We start from the raw sequence: 24,389 nt of genomic DNA, 5'->3' as shown, positions 1-24,389 counted from the left end.
GGAAAAGCAATTTAATTCTTCCTGTGCCTGAGCCTTTCTGGTGTCTATTTTTATGAAGTAGTTTTCTTGTGTTTTTCCCCTTTTATAATTTTTAAATGGATAAGTTACTGTACTACACCTTACATCGAAGCAGGGATGTTAAGAGCAACTACACAGCGCTTCTAGTTGTCAGTGCTCTTAAATTATAATTGATTAGGGCACAAATAAAGAATTGATAGGGGATTGGATTTTGCAGGTGAATGAGTCTAGGTGTAACTGGTTTGAAGATATGATTTTATTGTGGAAGAGTTGAAACACAAAGGTTTCCCCAAAGTCTCATTTTTCATAGACATGAGATAAAATCTGTAACTCTCATTCTACTGGGGTTTAGGCCATTTGTTGGCTTTGATTTAATTGGATAGAAAGCAAGGAATAATGGTTTACTTTGAGCTCTCTTTTATCTTCCTTAGTAACATGTCACTTGCATGACCCATGGACTCAGAGTTCCTGAAAATACCTCTTTAAAGTATGCTTGTACTTATTTGGGCGCTAAAATATGTTTTACTTTGAGATGTTCAGGGCAATAAAATATAGAATATTATTTTAAATAATAGAGTAAAATTCAGTGAAAGGAAAGTAAACAGCAATAACTGGGGTAATGAAAGTGAAACTTGCTTCCCAGAAGTTAAAGTGCTCTTTTATAGTAGACATAGAAATGCCTTATGAGCCTGTTTGGTAGGAAACACTTAACTATGTAGATCTTCTGTGAAACCTCATTAGTTATGTTTCTAAATTTTTGTTTTGGCACGTTGTGCTCTATCTTTGATATCATGTCATTCGCAGAATCCGCTGCAATGGCCACTTTAGAGCAGGTGTGCTTGACTGGATGAACTGAACACACGTTTTTTTATCTGTTCTAATGAAGTGTGCTTATTCTTAGCCTGGGGTGGTCAGTGATGTTCTGTGATTCCTCTGTATCCATTCAGCAGAAGCTTTCCTGTTTCTCAAAATATCTCACCCTAGACATTCAGGAGCCACTTCTATGGGAGGAAAAGCAGTTTTGCCTTCACTGAAATCCTATTGTTAGCTTTGTTATTGAGTTGGCTGACAGTCATCATCCTGCTGACTAAGACTCTGCTCTCCGGGGTCTCACCCTGGTCAAATCAATGCCATAGTTCTCTGGGAAGGAAGAATGATAAGATGTCTAACGTCTAAGTTTTGTCTCCTTTGTAATCATCTGCTCTCTCACCTGTTTCTTTAAATGTCGAGATTACCTGTTCTGTAGGCTGCAGCACTATATAGTTAAGAGTAAGTTTCTAGGAAGCATGCAGATGGAGTTCATTCTGTTCTTCAACTCACTGGCTCCATGACATTTTAGCTTATTAAATCTTAATATTCCCTTTTATTTATTCCAGAAGCTATCATTAAGTACCAGTCTATCTTTAGTAGGTACTACTCAAAGTATTGGAGATACAAACACACCATTTCTACCCTACCCTCAAGGAAACAATCAACTTGTAGAAAAGATAGGGAAGTTAACAGCCAATCAGGACCATAGCCACATCAACTGCTTGGAGGAATTGTCAGGCAAAAAGGCAATAAATGGGTCATTGCTTTTTTTTTTTTCCATTTTCATTGAGAAATAACTGACATACATCACTGTGTAAGTTTAATGTGCAAAGCATGATGGTTTAATTTTATATACCTTGTGAAATGGTTACCACGGTAGGTTTAGTTAGCATCTACCATCTTTTATAGATACAATAAAAAGAAGAGAAAAGAAAAGAAAATCTCTCCTTATGATGAGAACTCTTAGGATCTACTCTCTTAACAACTTTCCCATATATCCTACAGCAATATTAGTTATGGTTACTGCTTTTTAAGCCTCTACTGACATATGAAGGAAGTGTCCATAGCAATAGTAATACTAATAGGAACCTTGTTCATCCTGGAAAAACATACAACAATGTCTTAAGGGTTTGAAATTCGGTTAGAAATACTAGAATCCCCATAAAAATAAATAATGGCAATAATCGTTTAATAAGAAGTGACAAGTGATTGTTAGAAAATAAGTATTAGAAATATCCAGAGGAATGAGACATTCTATTGCACGTTTGGGGAAGGCTTTTCAGAAGTACAGGGAATGAATGACAGGAAAACCTACAGCTAGCAAGCCAGAAGAAGAGCATTTCCTGCAATAGGAACATATGAAGAGGTGTAAATGGAAGTAACACATAGGAAATGGAAAGGAAAACTGGTCCAGCAAGTTTTTGAAGATAAATATTAGGAGAAATGTAATGTTATTTTGACTCATTCACACCTTCTTAATCAGGTGGTCAGGTGGATAATATGTCATTGGCAAGATTCACTTACACCTTAAACAGCCGCCATATTTGCTTCAGACTGGATGCACAGGGACAGACTTGGGAAAGTTAGAATTTTTGACTGTCTACAAAATGTGGACTACAATAAAGTACATGTGAAGTATCTCTGTAACATAAATAATAGGAAAGGAGCATTATTTTTATCAGAGCAAATCTTATAGGTTAAGTACAGCATTATTTTATTCATAGGTTTTATGACTTTTAAGTCAAGAGACATATAGTTTAGAAACCGTTTTGTAAATTGCATTTTCATTTAGTCTTAATATCTTTTTCAGAATTCTATATCATGCACAAGCACTTAGTGCTTTTATTCGTGCAAACAAATCCTGATGAAATATTTCCACTGGCTTTGAAGTCAGTACTATGCTAAATACTGGGATACCAGGGTTGAAGTCTTCAGAGCCCTGCCCTCAAAGAGCCTTAGGTCAACTGAAAAAGATAAATAAGGAAATAATAGGACAAGGCTTAGTTTGCCCTATGAATATGTGGGGCAAGTTCATTTCCAATTTTCTTATTATGTGTAGTTGGCTAAAGGAAATTTCGTTCATGTGAAAGTTCTATCCTTTGGATGAATTCTCTAGTAACCTTTGCTCTGAAGTAGCTAAAATATTAGCCTAAGTACACAGTTTCTTTTTTTTCAGAAATTTTTCTTGATAATGACTAAATTTGAGTGCCATAAAACACATCAGAATGCTAATATTTGTATCTAAATTATTGGCATAAATTATACATAACCATCTCTAAAAAAGCAGGGGGATGTATAGAGGCAAAGATGTTAGGTAAACGAGATAGGATCTAGATTTCTGTAAAAGAAACTAGATAACAACTTCATAGTGATAGGTAGCTGTAACTTAATGCATGGTCTTTACTTCCCCACAGTGTAAGAGCTGCCTATTTGTAGACTTAAATCTTTCTTTTCAAATTCCATCACACACCTAAAACTCTAAGTACCTTTTCACTTGCAGATCTTCTTTAGACATTTTAATGGAAAACAAAAGGTAGAAGAGTAGGGTTTCACAAAAAGATCTCTATAAAAAAACCTAATTAAAGAAATTGATCATTATTCCTTGATGCCACACTCCTGAGCCTTTTTCCATCTCAAATGGCATCTCTGCATCTAGAACTGTGGCTTTCACTTGCTTGTGGTCTTGACTAGTAACTTAATGTGGCGATTAAGACACATTCTTTGTATATTTGCATATTCACAAAGACTTGGATGTCCTTTCAAATTATACCTACCTTCTCCTTAGGCTAATGCTATATTAAATTGCATTGAAATGCTAAGGCACCACAATGTAATGATTTTCCACATCCCATTTACTTGTTGATTATTAATGAATGCTTTCTGAGTTGTGTTCCTGCTATTTTGTCTTTAAAACTACTTTCAGGGTTTTAGCATCATATTCAAGAGGCCAGTCAGAGTTCTGTGCTTGCAGCTTCATTAAAATTCTGTCCTACACATCATCTGACTCACACTTTATAATCTATCAGAACACCTGTTTTCTTTACAATGGCCACGAGGCAGCTCAAAACACTGTGGTATTTAGCATTTAATAATGAGCACAAGATATGTATTTTTGACACTTTAAATTTTCTTTAGAAAAGTGCATGGAAAAAAGCCAAGTTTGAATGAATTATCTAAACTTTTGCAATTTCATAACATGAATTTTAACCAACTTTTAAAAAAATGTGTATCAGAAAGTGCCTTCTCTCTTTGTCAGTGGGCATTACGTTGGCTAACTAGGAAAGGATGTAGAGGGAAATAACTTTAAAATGTCACCGCATAAACTAATAGTGATATAGAAAGTATTTTAAGAAGAGTCTGTGCATTATTACTTTCCCTATTTACATACCAGGCTCACAGACACTTCATTGTAATTCTCGCTCTGAGAGGAAGCTGAGAAGCTTAATGCCACTGTTAATATCTAGACATGTTTATAATTTGGTGACTTAAGTAAGTGATGGGGTATATATATGTATATATATGTATATATATACATATATATACACACACATATACACATTGCTTATATATATACCCCACATAAATATATGAGTGTATATATATATATACACACACATATACACACATGTATATTCTCTCTAGAGAGAGAGAGAAATGTAAATACACACACACACACACACACACACACACACACATACTTTTAAGTTTAGGAATTTAGAATGTAATTGTTAAATGGTCCTCAATATAATTGTATCTATTTGAAACACTTCAAGAAGAGATAATGGATGGTCTCAGAAGGGTGAAAGTCTGTCACTATATTATGTAAATGAAGAAACATCTCCTAGTGCTTGTGAACTGCTATAGTTTTAAGCACTAATAGAGGACATACTGCAAGTTGATTATTGTAATCCTACAGCGTTATCTCATCAGTGAGCGGATTAAGGGAGCTCTCTCTGCTGAGGGGTCTGAATAAGCATTTTCATTTATTCCCTGCTGGGTCATTGACAAATGGAGGCTTTATCTGGGAACAGTTAAAAGCATATACAGTAAACAAACCTATAGTTTCTTGAGGAGCTGGGGTCCTTACTGGATTTGTGCTACTTTGGAAAGGCTGATGCCATCCAACCTAGCAGTCAACTGATTTCTGTTGTGCCCTACAGAAAGTGTGGTGTGCAAGCTGTGGGAAGGGTAGGAGGATTAAGAGGGAGAGTCGGACCTCCCCTCTACAGAAATATTTTGTAGTCCTATTTCTCATCTCTTTCTATTCCTTATTCAAATCCACATGCTCAGTAATGACATTTGCTATCTGTCTAATGACCCTATTAGAGGTGCCAATAAAACTAACCTTCAAAACTTTGATTTTTGTCTACCTCAACCAACATCAAAACCTGCCTTTTATATCCCTCCTTCAAAATCCCAGGAGACCACTAGTTCCATTCAATCTGATATTTAGAAGATTGGACAAAATATAATAATGATGAAAAATAGATCAATGCAATATCAGTTAGGTTGAATATTATAAAATTGTCAATTTTTTGTGGGACAAGACAGTTGAATTTTGGTAATTTCATACAGCTCAATCTAGTTTTCAGATAATGTATATCAATAACTGGGTTTTATTGAGGATGGGGTAAATAACATCTGATGACTGTGGAAAAATTCATACACTCTCCACAATACTTCATATATGTGTCATATGCTTGTCATATATTCTATAATTTAATCTTCTAACAATCTTATTATCAACTAAAGAAAATTAAAACTGACTAATCATCTCAGGGTCACGCAGTGAAAGTGGGCAGACCAGGTCAGAGCTATACTCAACTTTCTGTGACTTTAAAGCCTACATTTATTTCATATTTTCTTAAAAATGGTTCAAATGATCGAATGGTGCACTTGATTCAACAAAGGCCAGAAGGAGAACCATTTGGAGGATGGGAGGAGAGAGGTTTCTTGAGGCTTGAGAATCATATATGTAGGCAGTACTTAGGCTGTTTGTGTTTAGATTCAGCCTCCGGGAAGAAAAATCATATGACTTACAATGGTGGCTTATTTTATGCAGCAGTGTTTCTGTAGAGAATGTGGAGAGCACAACACTTTGCTGGTTCATAGCCTTTTCTCTGTCAATGCCAGGTTCAGATTCATCACTCCATCCCATACCCCCTATTGCGGAACACAGTAATTTTCCTGCTCGGACATCTAACTAACAGTTTGTACCCAACAACCATACATTCAGTTATATTTTGTCCTATGTGTTTCTTTCATGGCTTCCTGTATTTAAATATTATCTCTTTATCCAAGTTAGAAACCCTTCCAAGGCAGAAACAATGTCTTATCTTGATTTTACATTTTCCACAGTTGTTCCAGTACTGAGTATATAACAGGTCACTAAATATGTGTTGACTGGTTGATCAGTTAAGGTCTTTGAACTAAATTTCACTCCCAGATGTACCATTTGTCCCTTTATATAGGAGGCATATCAGGGCACTAACCATTAACATCAGAATTTCTAAGACATTGAATCATTCAACCTGGAATATCATTCTCTACACTAAAACAATATGTTTTCTTGAATAAGGATTCTGTGTATGTAATACACATTTACATGTTGAAGTCAAAGGCTCAAGAGCTAAAATTGCTATATTACTTTCAAAAAAAATGAAAAAATTTGAGGAGCCCCAAAGCTCACTGTTTAATTTCATATACCTTTAAGTACAAATTTTAGTTCACTAAGAGAAGACAATGGAGACTGAAAATTTTAACCAATTCATCTAAAATGTCAAAATTGTCTGAATTCATCATTTTTAAGGTATTTTTTGATCTATTATCAAAAAATAATACCAAAAGATGATTTTTTAAAAACACACACAAAATGGAACACCTGAGTGCCTTAGTCCCTTAAGCATCTGACTCTTAGTTAAGTTTCAGGAGGTAATGTCAGGGTCATGAGATTGAGCCCCATGTCATCTCCTAGTTCAGAGTAGTGTCTGCTTGAGATTCTTTCTCCCTCACCCTCTGGACCTCCTCCGACTTGCTCTCTCTCTCTCTCTCTCTCAAAATAAATCATAAAAATCTTTGAAAAATAAAACACACATACGTGTACACACATCTATATACACATAGCTGGCTTGGATTTAGATAGGCATTCTAAGAAGCATGTCAAATTAAATTTTAAGTTAATGTTAATTTTAACTTCAATATGACATTTACATGATGAATCTTTTAAAATATAGTAAATGAGTACTTTAAGATGTTTAAAACAACATAGAAAACATTCTGAAACTGAAGAATCATGTTATAAAATGTTGGAAATTAGAACCTTGATTCACCATTTTGTGAGCGTAGACTAAATGGAGCCTAAACATTTAATTGAAGTTAAAATTAGAGTTAATGATACCAGATATTTAATCAACCAATGCCTTAAAATACCCAGCAAGGAGCAGTTGGGGAAGTGCACATTTGAGCTTTAAAGTATTTTGGTATTCTCTGTAGCCAGTATGTGTCTGTGTTAGATTAGGTCTTATTGAGCAATGCATATCAAGATGCCTACACTTTAGATGCCCATATAACATCAAGCAAAGTGGTTATGAAACAGCAGGATCTCTGCAGGAAGCAAAGAGATATCTCAAATAGTACATAATCAAACCTGGAAAATGGTGCAACATCATCAGATGAATGCTTAGGTTTATATAATGTTTTTAGTTAATCTCTCTCTTGCTTGCCAGAAACGGAGTCATTCATGTTCCTTCAGCAAGGCGTGGGAAGGTGAGATTTTATATGAGGATAATAATATGGAAAGTTGGCCCATTAGATCTATGGATGATGAAGATAGAACTGTTATGAATAAAGGTAGATTCTTCTAGAGACAGATTGTTCTAGTTACAAAAAGGTGCCAGAGACCTCTGCAGAATAGAATCTGTGTTTCATCATTCTAGTGGTTTGACCATGATATAGGAGGCTTGGTTTCTGGGTGTGTGTTCTCTCTCTGCTTTGCCATGATCTACTCTGTCTTTTCTCTACTTCATGGCATTTCTTACTCACCATTCCTTCCACATGACGTATTATGGTCTGTCTGATTTGTGTCTCAATTTGACCTCTTACCTTCAGTTCTAATTCTTAACTACTTAATTCTTTTCCTAACATGAATTCAAATTCCTGGAATACTGGCTCGATTAAGTTTTTTATTGTTAAAAAAAAGTTTTTTATTGTTTGTTTTTGGTGCCAGATCATGTTGCCACAAACTGCCTATAAATCAGGGCTCACCTCTAGGTAATTAGCCAAGGTTTGGTGTGATGGAAATGACACAATGGTCAAATAGGCAATAACATGGTCAAATAAAGCTGAGCATTACAGAAGGGTAGCAGGTGTTATAGACAATCATGTGCCATGATAGATAGGTCTCAGAAATAAACAACATCCAGGCTATTCATAGCCAGAGACAAAGATTGCCAAAATTAATTTTCAGTATCTCAGATTAAGTGGTTTAAAATAAATCCATTGTTTGAGCCAGTAAAAAGCAAGTACTTCTGTATTCAAATATTTGATTTTTTTTTTTTTTGCCTTGGGTTAGGGTCAGTTGGTTTTATCTCTAGCACCTACGCTCTCTAAAAGAGAAATATATAAATGAGACTCAAATTCTGAGTATTCTTGACTTTGAATAAACAGGCTGTGGTATGGCTAGAACTAGATGTGATAAAAAGCCAATGAATTTATCCAGGAACTCTGGAGAAGCATTTATCATATATGTGTTATAGTGGGCATTAGTGAATCAAACTTATCACTGGGTATGGTGGGTTTTTGGCACAGTCAAATATTGACATGGCATTTTAATATGCCTTCTGACCGATTGCAGAAATCCTTATTATTTCATGAATTAGTTCCAGCAATGCAGACTCCATGTGTTTTTAGGGAGCTTTGGGCTCAGCATTAAAGAAAATATTGCTGTTGTGTTGGAGTGTGAAATTTATGCAGAATAGAGTCCAAATGTGACTTGGCCACCTGAGGCTTAGAAAGGTGTAAAAGTTAGCTAATGCAACACTTTATCAGTCAGCTCTTGCCTTATTGGAGTGTCTGTGATTGCTCTAAAAAAATTATCCTTAGAAAAAAATTTTAATTGAAAAGCTTTACTCTATTTTTTCATATACCAAAAGAACATTGGTACACAATATTAATTTATAGTATCCTTTGACTGCTGGACTCCCCATATTAATCCTCAGTTTGGATAGCACAATCATGTTTTTCAGGTTTTCCTAACACTTTTCAAATCTTTCCAGTAAGTGGGTTAGGACATATTTTCTTGCATTTCTCTCTTCCCTTGAGAAAGTCACCAACTGAGTTGTTTCTGTACAATTTCTTTTCATATCCTTACTCTTTAGTGTATTAGACACTACATATATCATGATGGAACCTTTTAATGGTTAACCATGAAATGACTTAAATATTCTGGATAAGTTAATTTTGCTTAGAAAAAGGTCCTGATTGGAGGTGGACCTAAAGCATTTCTTTTCATAGACTGAGGGCTTATCCATACTTATTTTTTTAACAAAAATGGGCATTCTACTAGTTGATCTCATAGTGAACCTTATTTTAGTGATCAAAAAGTAAGAATTAGAACTAAGATGGTCATGAAAGGTACGTGAAATGAACAATGAACCCAGAGTGAAAAGGTCTACGTCTGACTCTGCCCTAATTGTGTCTATGACCTTGGGTGCCTCATTTTTCTCCCTGGGTCTAGTTTTCTCCTTTGTAAAATGAGGTCTATGGAGTTCTCAATCTCCAAGGATTATTTGCCTATATTATTTATTTCATACATGATGGGAAATACATTCCTTCTGGCATTTTATAAAGACAGAATATAAAAATATAAATCTATCTGAAAGCCCAACTTTAAAGTAAGATAACAGTGTCCTGGCAGAGAACAAAAATAAACAAATTTCAGCTAGATCTATTCTAAGAGATAATGCCTAGATTTGGAGGATGCCATGCCCTAGGAGGCAGGAGTTGTTGCTACGATGTCTTACTTTGTCCATTTTATCCAACAAAAATGTCTATGTCCTAATAAAAGGTAAATGATTTCACTTGTGCAAATCTATAGGCATATATGATCAAGTCGTGGTATATTAGTTTCCTAGAGTTGCCATAACAGAATACCACAACCTGGATGGCTTAAAACAACAGAAATTTATTCTTTCACTGTTCTTCAGGCCAGAAATCTAAAATCAAGGTATCCATAGGGCATTTCTCCCTCTGAAGGCTCTATAAGAGGATCTGTTCCTTGACTCTTCTAGCTTCTGGAGGCTGTTGGCATTCCTTGGCTTGCTTGCAACTACATCTCCCTCAGCTTCACCTTCACCAGCTTCTCTGTGTGTCTGTCTCTGCCTTTCTCATGTAAGGATACATGTGAGGGCCTTGAGGATCCAGCCAGATAATTCAGGATAAGCTTCTCTTCTCAAGATCACATTTAATCACCTCTTTTGCCTTTTGAGGCATCATTCACTATTTTACCATAAAAAAAAAAAAAATATATATATATATATATATATATATATATATATATATATATATATTGCAGGGTTGGGTAATTAAAACACAGACCTATATTTCCGGAGGCTACCATTCAGCCCATTACAGGTAACTGGTTAACATATGTTTCACTACTATGAGAATGCCCATGCAGTATTGGACGATTATTGCACATAGGAACACAGGTTCAGCGTTGCCAGATTTTCCAACTTTAAAAGAAAAACTAGAAGCCTGGATTTTATGTCTGTATGCTTATAAGTGAAATCCCCTGATACTTGATGTTGGCTCATTGCGGAAAAAAAGTCTACATGTGCCAAATGTAGACATGTACGGACCATATTCACTTCAAGAGCTGTGAGGATGTAATCTCAAAAAAAAAAACAGTAAAATTTCCTTCGAAAGGTACTTTGTATGCCTATTCATTAACTCAACAAATATTTCTTTAGCACCTAATAGAATAATATTTATTTTTGATTGACCAAGAGAGACCTTGTTGTTTTGAGAAAAGAACTCCCAAAATGCAACTCTCATAGTTCTTAGAAAGAAAAGAAAAAAAAGCATCAGCTCCATATCTCCTTTTTGGGGATGTAACTTAGTACTCTGTGGCATTCACTGAGATCAACTGGGTTTCCTAATCCTGGAGTGAAGTTAATATTCAAACGCAAAATCTTAAATCTGATCTGGATCCTTGAGTACCTTGAAGATAACAGTGTCCTTAGGTTGCCTATTATCTTAAGTTTACTGGGTATTCATCTTGGCTATGTTAACTATGATTTTTTATAGATAATGATAGCAAAGCCATTCACGTTTCATGTAGACTTTCATTGCTATGGAGTCAGCATTGCTAAAATAGGCCAGCATGTTACAATGTCAAATCATTCAATTTAATTCATCATTGACAGCAAAGCTGTGTGTTTTATTTTTTAATAGAAAGAAGACAAGTTCTTGCAGGTGCCCAATCTGCCATCAATAGCTGTGAGAACTTACTCAAGTTCCCTCAGCTTTTTCATTCAAAAAATAGAGATTAAACAGATATATCTTAAAAGTTTTCATCACAAGAAAACTATTTATAACTATTTGTGAGATAATATGTTAATTAAACTTATTGTGATCATTCCCTCACAATATGCCCATATATCAAATCATTATGTTGTACACCTTAAATGTTGACAATATTATATGTCAATTATCTCAACAGAACTGAGGGAGAGGGGGAGAAAGAAAACAGAGATAATAAAAATAAATCTCTCCCAGAGTTGCTTTGAAAATTAAAGGGGTTAATGCATGCGAAGTGTTTAGAAAAAGTGCCTGGCACACAGTAAACACCTAATAATCACTAGCTGTGATTATTATTTTCATCAGGATCATTTTCTTATCAAATAATGGTAACTGTCTATTATTCTATTTCCTTTCTCTATGGCAGTGCTTTTCAAAATATAATGCATGCCTAATTCATCTGGGGATCATGTTAAAATATAGATTCTGATTTGGTAAATCAACGTGGAGCCCAATTCTGTCTTTTCAACAAGCCCCCAGATAGGGCTGGTGCCGAGGATTTGAAGATTACACTTCAAGTAGCCCATGAAACTGCCTGCACATTACAATCATCTGAAAAGCTTTCAGAAAATACCAGTGTGTGGCCCCTTTCCCACCCACAGATCAATTAAATCAAAATCACTGGTGGTGGGAACCCAGACCATTGATATTTCTGTAATAGTTCCCCAAATGTCTTAGGTCAGGCTGCTATAACAAAATACTATAAACTGAGTGGCATATGAACAGCAGAAATTTATTTCTTATAATTCTGGAAGCTGAAGTCCAAGGTTAGGATATCAGCCCGGGTGGGCTCCAGTGAGAACCTTCCACCAGGTTGTAGACTGCTGACTTTCTGCATCCTCACATGAGGTAGGAGTGAGTTAGCTCTCTGGCTTTATCTGATAAGGGCCCTAATCCCATCCATAAGATTCCATTCCAATAGCCTAATTACCTCTCAAATTTTCCTCCTCCAAATATCATCATATTGGAATCAGGGTTTCAACATATGGATTTCAGAGAACATTTAGTACATAACACCAAGGGAATCTAATATGCGACCAGAGTTGAGAATCATTCTCTTATTATATAAAATTTTTCACACCCTCCCAAATAATGAGGTAAAAAGAAATGCCAAGGCTCTCTATTCTGAATTAAATCCTCATCCCACCTGGAGAAGGCTAGCAGCAAAAACAATAACACATCTGAAGTGGTGCCCAGGGCTAGTCTTGCAAGTGTCTAATGGGAAACACAATATTTTGGTATTTCCCAACCTGGTGCTGTTAACAAGAATCATCCCTTGTTTGTGTTTGTTAATCAGCTTGATGAGCAGTTTCTGTGTCGATCTTCCGAAACTGTGTTGGCCAGTTTCCAAATCAAGTGCATAAATTACACACTGCCCTCTCTTCAAGCTGCTCATCACCCTTTAGAATATCAGGAAGGATTTCCTTTGTGCAAATCTGTGTAAGTGGATTGCTTAGACTGGTACTTTGTGGGGGTTGATCTGACGTGACACCCTAAAGTGTCACAATATTATGACACTGTGATGACATACTTTAATGCGAAGGAGTAATATTTTGACCAATATCCAAATGTCAGTCTTTTTTTAGGTTAGATTCTCGTATATAAGGGTGTTTCCTCAAGGAGTTATTTATAGATCTTGAGCTTCCAAAGTACCAACCTAAGCACTCTATTCTAAGAACTAAGGGGTAACATATGGCTCAGCTCTACTGGGATTCGCTATCAAAAAGAGTGCAAGAATATGCTGGTAATTCCTTAGGAAAAGATTAAGTAAAATCAGATTTCAAGAACATGGAAATCTCCATAGGGTCAACTGTCTATGTGAAAGACACTCTGGGACTTAGAGGACCAATTCTCTTTCTTCCATTTCTATATGAACTCATGGTAATTTCTCATGGGCTATCACCTTTTAGACTGAGATCCTTCTCTATTCTCGTCTCAGGAACTCTAATGTAGAAATCACCTTGGACCTGAAATTTCTACCAGACTATAGTTCTCTTTGAGAAGCATGAGGGGAAAATAGAGAAGAAAATAGTGAAACCTCCTTATATTCCTTAGCAAATATTTTCAGTAGTTATATGACTTGACACTGTTAGAAGAGTATAGTTTGTATTATTTTTGTTAGTAGTATTAGATTTCAAGGTGTATCTGTTTGTATCTCCTAATTATAAGGTCATGGGTTGGGGAGTGAATGTGTGTTTCTGCATATTCAGAATGACCGACTCACCTAACAAAGGAAAAAAGAACTGCCCAAGGAGTAGTAAATTTATTCATGGCCTTAAAAACAAGAAGAAAACATGAACAGTATCCAGTATTTGCATAACAGCTTCTCATGCCTTCTTGAGCAACAAAAAGATAGGTCTATTGGAGGAATCCAGAGTTTTAAAAAATACCAAAATAGATAAGTCAGTAAGTTAGGAACAGTGGGGTAACAGGGAGTCATCTCTAAAAAAATATCCAAGATGTGGATGCGTACATTCAGATGACAATGTCAAAAACTCCCTATCTATGAAAGAAATAACACACACACACACACACACACACACACACACACGCTCCCCCCCCCCCCCCCACACACACACATACCTAGAAAAGAAGAAAAGAAAGATGGAATATTCTGCAACAGATTGCTAACAGTGGGGTAGTGGGAATACGTGGTTGTGTATTTTTTAAATGTTTCATAACAAGCCTAGATTACTCCTTATATAATCAGAAAACAACAAGAACAACTGTTGAATGCTTTGGAAGTGCAATTTATGTTTTTCTTCTTTTGGCTTGTTTGCACTTTGTGATTACTTCATAGTCAACGTTTATTGTTTTATAGTCTTCCTAAAAAGTTGCTGCATAAATACCAACACACTAAAAACAAAAACAAAAACAAAAACAAAAAAAACTTGAGAAACATAGAACTTCTCTGAGTCTCTGTCTTTAGGAAGTTAGATATTCTTCTTTTTTATTCCTGTTCATTGGCTAATTGGTTGGCTTATGCCCTCTACCATGGATAATGCTTACTCTATTAGCATACATTTGGAGCTTTTATTTTCTAGAATAAATCTCAGTCAGTGTCTGTGGAAATCTGCTCCTGAAATGTTCACAGATCTGTCATGTAGAGAAGTAAGATCGTGGAATCTTGCTGAAATGTTTATGCAAATATTTCTGAGGGCATATGCTCTACCCTTAAATAACCCACAATACATCAGAAAAGCATAGAGTCCACATGCATTCAAATGTAATCAATCCTCTGTCTCCTGGCATTAAGAATGAACTCTCTGGGAATAAGATCTTTAATCAAGAGTCCTCCATTCTCCCCAGCAATCTCTCTTCCTATCTACTTCCCAACCCCCATATCTCAAATGTAAGGAGAGAATTATTGTTTACAAAGAAGAGCAACTGAAACTTTGCATTTCCCCATAGAAAAAATCATTCTTGAATTTAACTTTTTTTGGTATATTTTTTATTGGAGTTTGATTTACCTTTTTGAGGCAAAAAGGATATATCTGAATTACTACATAGGCCTATGTGCACAGGCAAGCCCAAATGTTTGTGTTTACTAGGCCTAAAGATCCAACAAAGAATGGTAACCCCCCCCCAAAAAAAAAGAAACTCAGCAGACACTCATTATAAATTACATGTACAAAATATCAAATATTGGGCAGCCTGGGTGGCTCAGCGGTTTGGGGCTTGCCTTTGGCCCAGGGCGTGATCCTGGAGACCCGGGATCGAGTCCCACGTCGGGCTCCCTGCATGGAGCCTGCCCCTCCCTCTGCCTGTGTTTCTGCCTCTCTCTCTCTCTCTCTCTCTGTCTCTCATGAATAAATAAATTTTAAAAAAAATATCAAATATTTGGATGATTGATATCCCATGTTATGAATTTTCCCTTTTTCCTACAGTTTTATGACAGCCTTTAACAACTACCATTTTATTTTCCATGTTTTGCATTTCCTAGACTCTCAATATCTGTGCTGCTCCCTCTGTTTGGATTGCTCTACCCCTTGTCTCACTTGGTAAACTGTTGCTAATACCTCAAAGACAGATGAAAATGGCTCCTTTTCTCTTAGAGCATTCCCCTACCCCCATGATGGAAAAGGACACTTACTCACCTGTGACCTCATAATATTTTCTACACTTCTGCTGTTATTTTCTCATTGAATAAATTATTTGTGCCTTATGAATTGTTGGTTCAGAATTCTGAGAGGGTGGAAACCATGAACACTTGTACTTCTACCATAGCACAGAGTAGGCATTTAGTAAATTTTTTTGAACAAAAGTTTAATCTTATAACATAGTGTTAGGGGGTCCTTGCTCTGATAAGAAGAAAACAAATTAAGTTTATCTTTAGTGTACAAAAGGGTTGCTCTGCCCTATCAAAATGATTGCATCAAGTCACCTTCTACCTCTTCTGAAACCTCCAGAGAAATTCCATCCCTTCAGGTGGGGGGAGAGGAAGAGTAAAAAAGTTTGAATGCAAGTCTATTAAATATCTTTTTCCAGTTTTATTGAGCAGTAATGGACACACACTATTTTATAAGTTTAAGATGCACAGCCTGATGATTTGATTAACGTTTATCAGGAAATGATGACAATAATCTCAGCTAACATCCACCTTCTCATATAAGCACAATAAACATAGAAAAAAAAGAGAAAAAGGAAAAAAAAATCTTCTTATGATGAGAGCTCTTAGGATTTACTCTGTTCACAGCTTCCCTAGATACCACACAGCAGTCTTAGCTACAGTCATTGTGTTGTACATTACATCCCTGGTGCTAATTTATCTTGTAACTAGAAGTTTATACCTTTTCACTAAATACTTTTTTATAAGCTCATACAAAGTATTTAGCATTTGCTTTGATAGCTGTACAAAATCAGTCTTCTGACAATTTTTTTTATTTAGATAAACTTCAGTAATTAAAGCGTCCAGTGAAATTCTGACAATTTGGAGGGTTGTGAATTAGGAAGCAATGTAGAATGATGCAATGTGACAGGAGTATGCAATAATTGGAAATATATTCATCTTAGATAAGAAAGGTCATTGCTTCCCAGTTCCACTACCTCATTTGGAAGTCAAAATGGACTGCAAAAATATCATGGGTTAGGCATGAGTGCAGTTTAGTTGAGTATCCTGCCTCTTGCTGCCAGGAGGAGAGGGGTATTGGAGAATACAGCATGGGCACTACATTCAGATTCCCAGTTTTGTGACTTATGAATTATATTAACTGAGCTAAATTTCTTAGTATGAGTGTGCATAATTTCATCTTTAAATTTGAGTTACAATAATACCTATTTTAGAAGTTTGTTGAGGGGATTAAATGAAGTTGTGCATGCATAAATCTTACTGTAATATCTGGCACATACTAAGCCACCTGGGATTTATTTATTTTTTCAATTTATCAATTTTTTTAAGATTGTATTTATTTATTCATGAGAGACATAGAGAGGCAGAGACATAGGCAGAGGGAGAAGCAGGCTCCCCATGGGGAGTCCAATGCAGAATTCAATCCAGAACCCCAGGATCACAATCTGAGCCAAAGGCAGACATGCAACCACTGAGCTACCCAGGTGCCCCACCACCTGGGATTTAAATCTCTGTCTGTCTAGTTGTTTAAATGGACAAAATTATTTATCTTTACTGAATTTCATTCTACAAATCCATCATACACTATATGGTACTTACCAAAAAAATATGATGACATTTATTAAGTGCCCAGCATTTGTAGCTGCTCAATCAATGACTGATAATACTATGTATTAAAATAATCTCTATTGAACTCATTGAAATGAATTGCTGTAAGCTCTTCATATTCTTGTCTCTTCTTAATGTATGTGTGTAGAAATATCTTAGCCCAATTTTTGCTGTCCTTTGTTACCAACAAATATCTTCAGGCTTTTTAAAAGTCTGTATTACATATTCCCATATGGTTTTTCTTGAATTTTTGTTTTTTGGGTTTTTGTTTTGTTTTGTTTTGTTTTGAGTAAGTATAGTGGGAGTGACTGAAGAAGAAGGATTAAAAATAGGAGAAATATTTCTCTAACAGTATGCTTTATACCTGTATCTAACAATGGTAGAGACAGTAAGATAGCCTGGTCCTGAATTGACTTGTTTCATCTGGAGAACTCTGTTCTCTTCTGCGTATAAGATTATATGTAGTAAGTGTTGGTAACTGAGTGAATGAACAAAGATCTATATTTGTTCAATTTCAGAAGTCAAAATCTGAGGTGGAGAAAAAGCAAATCAGTCAGCAATTGTTTCTGTTTAATCACTGCCCCTTGCCTTCTGAGCCAAACTCTTGGCCCTACTGCAGAACAATTACTCTGAAGTCCCTATTCTAGTTTTCACATTTATAAATAAGGAAATTGAGCATGATTTTCAGGAGTTTCTTTAAATTTGAAAAATCTATAGTATTATGACTTTAAGCAATGCTGCCATAATTAGAACTCATTCCTGTGATTCCTGGTTTAGAATCATCTCTTTTAGATTATATCTTAATGTATTCATTCACCTTCTGTACTTAGGAGAATCTTCATGTCTTTCATAGAGTTCCCAGCCTACCCTTAAGCCCAGGGTTTCCAAATACATGAAGTAAATACAGAGGGAGAGGTGCGATGAAGGGTAGTTTTGATCGGGGGAACCTTTTAAAAAGTGCATTGACAGGTACGATCATACTAAGAATTAATGAGTTTCTGTTGATTGGAACAGAAATAAGTGACTAACTGGGCTAGCTTATAAAAGTACAAATGAATCACAGATTTAAAGTTAAATTTTCCTAATACTGAAATAGATTTTCTTAGACCTTGTAAACTCTAAAATATCTGTTGTGATGATCAAAAATACAAGTGACAGAAGTTACAGCCTCCACAGAGCCCTGCTTTGGCTCAGTATTTGTTGGTCTTCTGGAAATATCCCAGCACGTTTGAAACTGATGAGTGGACCAGAGAAAAAGGAATGGCTACTCTTCCCAAATTAAATGCATTGAAGTATAGTTTGTTTGTCACTGACTTTATCACAAACAAAAATCTTTTATGTTCCTCGACCATGTTTTTTAGAATAATCCTCCGTACCAAGCAATATGCAATGTACCTATGGCATCATTGCTTGAAGTATGATCTGCAGATCAATTATTTCTATAATATTTCTCAATTTATTTCTAAATGTCTATAATTTCTATTTTATTTCTATGTCAGATTGGAAACTTTTTAAAAAATTAGTTCACACAGGTAATTTGAGAAACAATACTCTACAAGGAATAAAATTTAAAAATCAGGAGTAAGAGTGAGGAATGAAACTGGAAAGGCCTGCCTGCGTGTTTACATGCGAATATCTGCGTATATGAGCAGTGCCCGTGCAAACAGCTTCAGGGCACTCTTTATCTAGTTTTGACTGTCACACCCTTGAGCTTAATATTTCACTTCCAGTATCTCTCTCTGTCTCTTTCTCTTCCCCCATTATGTCTTTTAATCCTCAAGGAATTCTGGGTGATGGGTGCTATAAAAAAATTTTCTTTTTGGCCCAAAGAGGATTTTCTCACAATAGGGCAGTTATCAGAAGAAAGGCCTGATTTAACTTTTTACTCTGAGTGAATCAATCCCATGTTGTCAAAATGGGCACGTGATCCATAAGCAAAGCTCTCTCCCAATCATGCCAACTGGGAGCAATCCGCCTTGCTCAAGAGTCCCATTCAGGTAGGTGGAGGCCAGGGCACCGCAGCGCTGTTGAAAATGACAGATTTATAGTCCTGTCCCTGCCTTGCGTTTCAGTGGGGAAGCACGGCTTCTCTTCCAGCAAGCGGACTTAGATGTCTGTTTGCTGCTGCCCTCAAATGTGAGCGCTGCTGGTGATGCACGTCACAAATGGAAGTAATATCATTTGAAGTAGTCCGGCTAGAAGCCCAGGAGCAATCTAACTGCATTAACTCCGCTGTCTGAGTGGAGAAGGCTGAAGAGGGTACATGGCTCGGCTGAGCTGATGTGAAGAAAACAGAGCAGCAGTACACAAGTCCATGACTGCAAGGAGCGTGGGAGCCTAAAGAGGTTTCACTTACTGCCTTCAAATAAATAACACCGGAGTATCACAGGACACCTAATAGTCTGTTAGCAAACCTTAGTGAACATTAGAAGTGGTTTCCTTTATTTTTGAGGGCTTTCTGATGTTTTTGTTCCCCCTTCCTACATCTTCGAGCTTGGGTGACAACTGCTTTATGCACAAGAATACCCTTTGGTATTTTTACTGATGATTTCAAAGCACTGGGCAAGAATTCTAGGCTTCCTTTATATTGTTTTCAAAGACTACAGTATATGACTTTTATTAGAAAAAGAAAATAAGGTTCAAAGTCATTAGGGTTTTTCCCCCCACGTTTTGTAATAAATAATGGCCCAACAAGTTATCTTGTAAGAGTTATCAGAACTCAGGTACTTGGCTCTCTGTATTTGGACTCCAGTAAACCTCATTACCCAGCACTTTGTCTTTTCATAGCCTTGTTTGTGCTGTGAGTTAGATCACATTTCCTAGTTATGGTGGGAAATAGAGTACCTCTCCACCAATATCTTTCATTTATTTAGCACACTTTTACTTAGAACTGTCTTCAAACAGTTCAAGAGCCCTTAAGCTGCACTGAATGTTTTGTGTCATTCACTCTCATGGCCACAGCTTGAGGTCAGAGCTGACATTCTCCCCATTTGCAGGTAAGGAAACTGAATACTTAAAAATTTCACTAAGATCTAAGAACCATGAAAGTTGTTTCTTGTCTCTATAAGACATTAAACATTTTATTAATTAATACGACATATGAAATGTTCAGTTTCAACTAATGGGAATTTAAATATATATATGTAAAAACATATATAGTCATATGTGTATGCATATGTTGTATATGTATGTTTGCATATATATCCTCTGAGGAAATGGCAGATAATCTAGTCTAGACAATGCAAGAAAGGTAAGATATGGAGACGATGTCCCTAACTTTCCTAAAGTATGTGTCCAGTAGGAAGATAAAACATATATCCAGAAAATGTGCAAACTAGAATATGATATGAGATAAAGTCTGAGGTCTTCCTCCCAAACTTAAAGTTCTATGACTTCTGATGAGGAATAATCAAGGAAAGCTTTCTGAAGGAGATAAAATATGAATAGAGATGAAAGACCTCGATTGTTCAAGATGGGGAACTAGAAGAGGGTTACCAGGAGATGGAACAGGGAAACAAGAAATGGGAATATTCAGAGAAAATATGAATTGAGTAGAATATGTACACAATAGGAATCGATATGAGTTAAAACAAAATAATCTCTGGGAATCAGAAAATCAACAACCTGGAAAAATAAGCCAATACACTTGTAGGAATGAAGTTTCCTGAACTTGCAGGGACAACATTCAGTTGTTTTAGGAAGATTTGTGATGGTCTTGAGTACAGTGAATTATGGCTGAGGCTTTGGAAAGACACTGCAGGCAGAGAAACCAGCCTAGTAGCTATGGCTCTTGTACAGCATATAGTAGGATAGAATGCATAGATAGAAAGGAAAATTCAAAGAAAATTCAGTAGGAGTCAAATCAACAAAAATCAACAGCATGGTTTAGGAGTGACACATAGGGGTTCTTAATTAGATTCAAAACGTGCTCCTTCATTTGCCTGATTTGTATTCTTAGATGACTATTTAACCTCTCAGAAATCTCGGAGGCTCAAAGCCTTCAGGATGGGTCTCTATATGTCTTTAAGGAAGGACACATCTAGAACATGAATAGGCAAACAAGGATAACAATTCAAGGCCTAAATAACCCAAAATGTCACCTTACCAGCAATGTCAAAATGTTGATAGAAACACTATGGGTATTTACCAAGTGTTGAATGAGGAACATATACATCGCTTAGATGTAATTTCTCGGGGGCTAAGAATATTCATTAGGGACTGTGATATAGTACTTTGCTGGATAGAGAGAGAAAAATAAAATAGACGTTCCAGGTGAGAGTGCCAGTAGGAGCCAGGCTTGGAGACAAGAATATTCCTTGTATATTTCACAGGGCAGGAAATCCACTTTAATGGGCTATAAGAAGATAAAACTCCAAAGGAAGTTTGGGACCAGATTAGAAATGCCTTTGAATTTGCAGATTTAGCAAATAAAATTAAAGGATACCCAGTTAAATTTGAATTTCATGTAAATAACAAGTAATTTTTGGCATAGTTTGTCCCAAGCAAAATTACTCTTTATTTAAAATTCAAATTTAACTGGGTATCCTATATTTTATCTGGCAGCCCTACCTTGAATGCCATGAGAAAGCAATTGGATTTGATTTTCAGTAAGAACCATTTGAAGGGTATTTGAGCAATAGTGTGACATGATGAAACAATTTTTAGGATAATTAATTTGGTGTGCAGGATAGAGGAGAGACTGTCTATAAGAAGAATAGCTATGGTGGTCTAGGGATAATACAGATAAGAGCTGATGAGACTTCCTGTCCTCCCACCTTCTCTTAAACCTTGTTTCTCTGCTCCCCTCTCTCTCCTGTCCTTCCTACTCCTATTGTAATATCTACTTTTGCAGAACACCTGAAGACCTAAGCAAGAGTCCCTTAAACGCAACATTCTCTGTCTTCACAGAAAAGATTAAAGTTTCTCCTTAATATGATTCCTTTCCTTTTTTGTCTTCATATTTTGCACAATTAGAAGCATGTTGTTAACATGGCTATTCTAGGTTAAATTAAATTATCACTCCTCTGAGATGAAAATAATCATCAATTTCCTTTTTAAACCAAGATACAGACTCTTAAGATCCAAGTTCAGATGACTTCCCAGTCTCCTTTTTGGCTTATACCAATGTCCTCTGGATGTGCCTTTTCAGAAGGTTCTAGTGAGAGGCCCAAGGGGTCTACAACATAAATTGCTGACCATTTTTGAGAAGATTCTCTACTCATTTAGCACTAGCCACTGTCTCGAGTGGGTAGGTAGGATTATCCAGGCTCCTCGATATATGTTGATTTACATATATTCTGAAATGATGACCACAGTAGCTTCACCTACTTCTGTCTTCTCATGTAGATACAATAAAAATAAAAGAAGAATAAACATCTCTCCTTGTGATGAGAACACTTAGGATTTACTCTCTTAAAAACTTCCCTATATATCACATGGTTAGCCATAATCATCATGCTCTACATTATATCCTTAGTACTTACCTTATAACTGGAAGTTCGCACCTTTTGACCACCTTCCTCCAATACTTCCTCCCCCTACCCCCACCCCTGCATCTGGTAACCGTAAATCTGATCTCTTTTTCTATGATTTCTTTTTCTTTTAGATTACATATATAAATGAGATCATAGAGTATCTGTCTTTGTGGGATTTATTTCACTATTTCACTTATTTAATGCCTTTAGGGTCTATTCATGTTGTTGCAAATGGTAGAGTTTTCTCATTTTAATGGCTAAATAATATTCCATTTTATATCTGTATCTATATCTATATATAATCACAACTTATTTATTCATTCATCAATGAACTGTTAAGTAGTTTCCATATCTTGTGTATCATAAATAATGCCATGAACATGGGCGTAACAGATAGCTTCTTGAATTCATCCCTTCCCTACCTTTGAATATATACCCTGAAGTGGAATTTCTCAGTCATATAATAGTTCTATTTTTACTTTTTTGGGGATCTTCCATACTATTTTCCTAGTGATTATACCAATTTAAAATCACACTAACAGTGCACATTTCTCCATATTCACACCAGCATTTATTTTACACTTGTGTTTTTGTAATTACCATTCTAATAGGCATGACATACCTCCTTGTTGTTTTACTTTTCATTTCCCTAATAACTAATGATCGTGAGCATCTTTTCATGTATCTGTTGGCCTTTTGTACATCTTCTTTGAAGACACTTATTCAGGTCCTTTGCCCGTTTTTTTTCCCCCCATTGGGTTATTTGTTTTTTTGCTATTGTTTGTATGAATTATTTATGTTTTTGACATTAACCCCTTATCAAATATATAGTTCACATATATTGTTTCCTATTCTGTACGTTGTCTTTCATTTTGTTGATGATTTCTTTTGTGTGTAATTCAGCTTGTTTATTTTTTATTTTATTCCTTGTTCTTTATGTGTCATATCAAAAAAAAAAATCATTACCAAGACCTATGTTAAGGAGCTTTGTTCCAATGTTTTCCTCCTAAAGTTTCATGTTTTCAAGTCTTACATTAAGTCTTTAATCCATTTGGAGTTAATTTTTATGAGTGGTAGGAGATATGGATCCAGTTTCATCTTTTACATGTGAATATCCAATTATCCCAGCACCATTTTTTTAAAGGACTCCTTTTTCCCCATTGACTACACTTGGCTGTCTTGTGAAATATTGTTTGACCATATTTGCTTGGGTTTATTTTTGGGATCTCAATTCTGTTCCATTGATCTATTTGTTTTATGTAAGAACCATACTGCTTTAATGACTATAGCTTTATAACAGAGCTTAAAATCAAGAAATATGACATCCCCTGCTTTGTCCTTTCTCAAGATTTCTTTGGTAATTCAGGGTCTTTTGTGGTTCCATATAAATTTTAGGATTTTTTCAAGATTTCATTTATTTGGGCATCTCAGGTGGCTCAGCAGTTTAGTGCCGCCTTCAGCCCAGGGTGTGATCCTGGAGATTCGGGATCGAGTCCTGTGTCAGACTCCCTGCATGGAGCCTGCTTCTGCTTGTGTCTATGCCTCTCTCTCTCTGTCTCTCTCTCTGTCTCATTAATAAATAAATAAAATCTTTAAAAAATTTTTTTCATTTATTTGTTTGAGATAAAGAGCAAGTGAGCACAAGCAGGAAGGAGAGGGAGAGAGAATCTGAATCAGTCTGTGCTGAATGAACCTGAAGCCTGATGCAAGACTCAATCCCATGACCAAGAGATCACTATCTGAGCCAAAACCAAGAGTCAGATACTCCACTAAATGAGCCACACAGGCACCCCAGAAGTGTTTTTTCTACTTGTAAAAAATTCCACTGGAAT

The 24,389-nt window shown here is 36.0% G+C and overlaps 1 protein-coding gene across 3 annotated transcripts in view; it reads left to right on the top strand.

Annotated features, from left to right (window-relative positions):
* The window catches only part of TENM2 (teneurin transmembrane protein 2), a 1,508,878-nt gene that overhangs the window by 788,837 nt on the left and 695,652 nt on the right, over positions 1 to 24,389 (top strand). The gene's annotated exons all lie outside the window — the stretch shown is intronic.

The sequence above is a fragment of the Canis aureus genome, chromosome 4 (assembly GCF_053574225.1).
Source record: "Canis aureus isolate CA01 chromosome 4, VMU_Caureus_v.1.0, whole genome shotgun sequence".
NCBI lineage: Eukaryota > Metazoa > Chordata > Mammalia > Carnivora > Canidae > Canis > Canis aureus.
The sequence above is the reverse complement of the archived record's forward strand: the minus strand, read 5'-3'. Positions and strand labels throughout refer to the sequence as shown.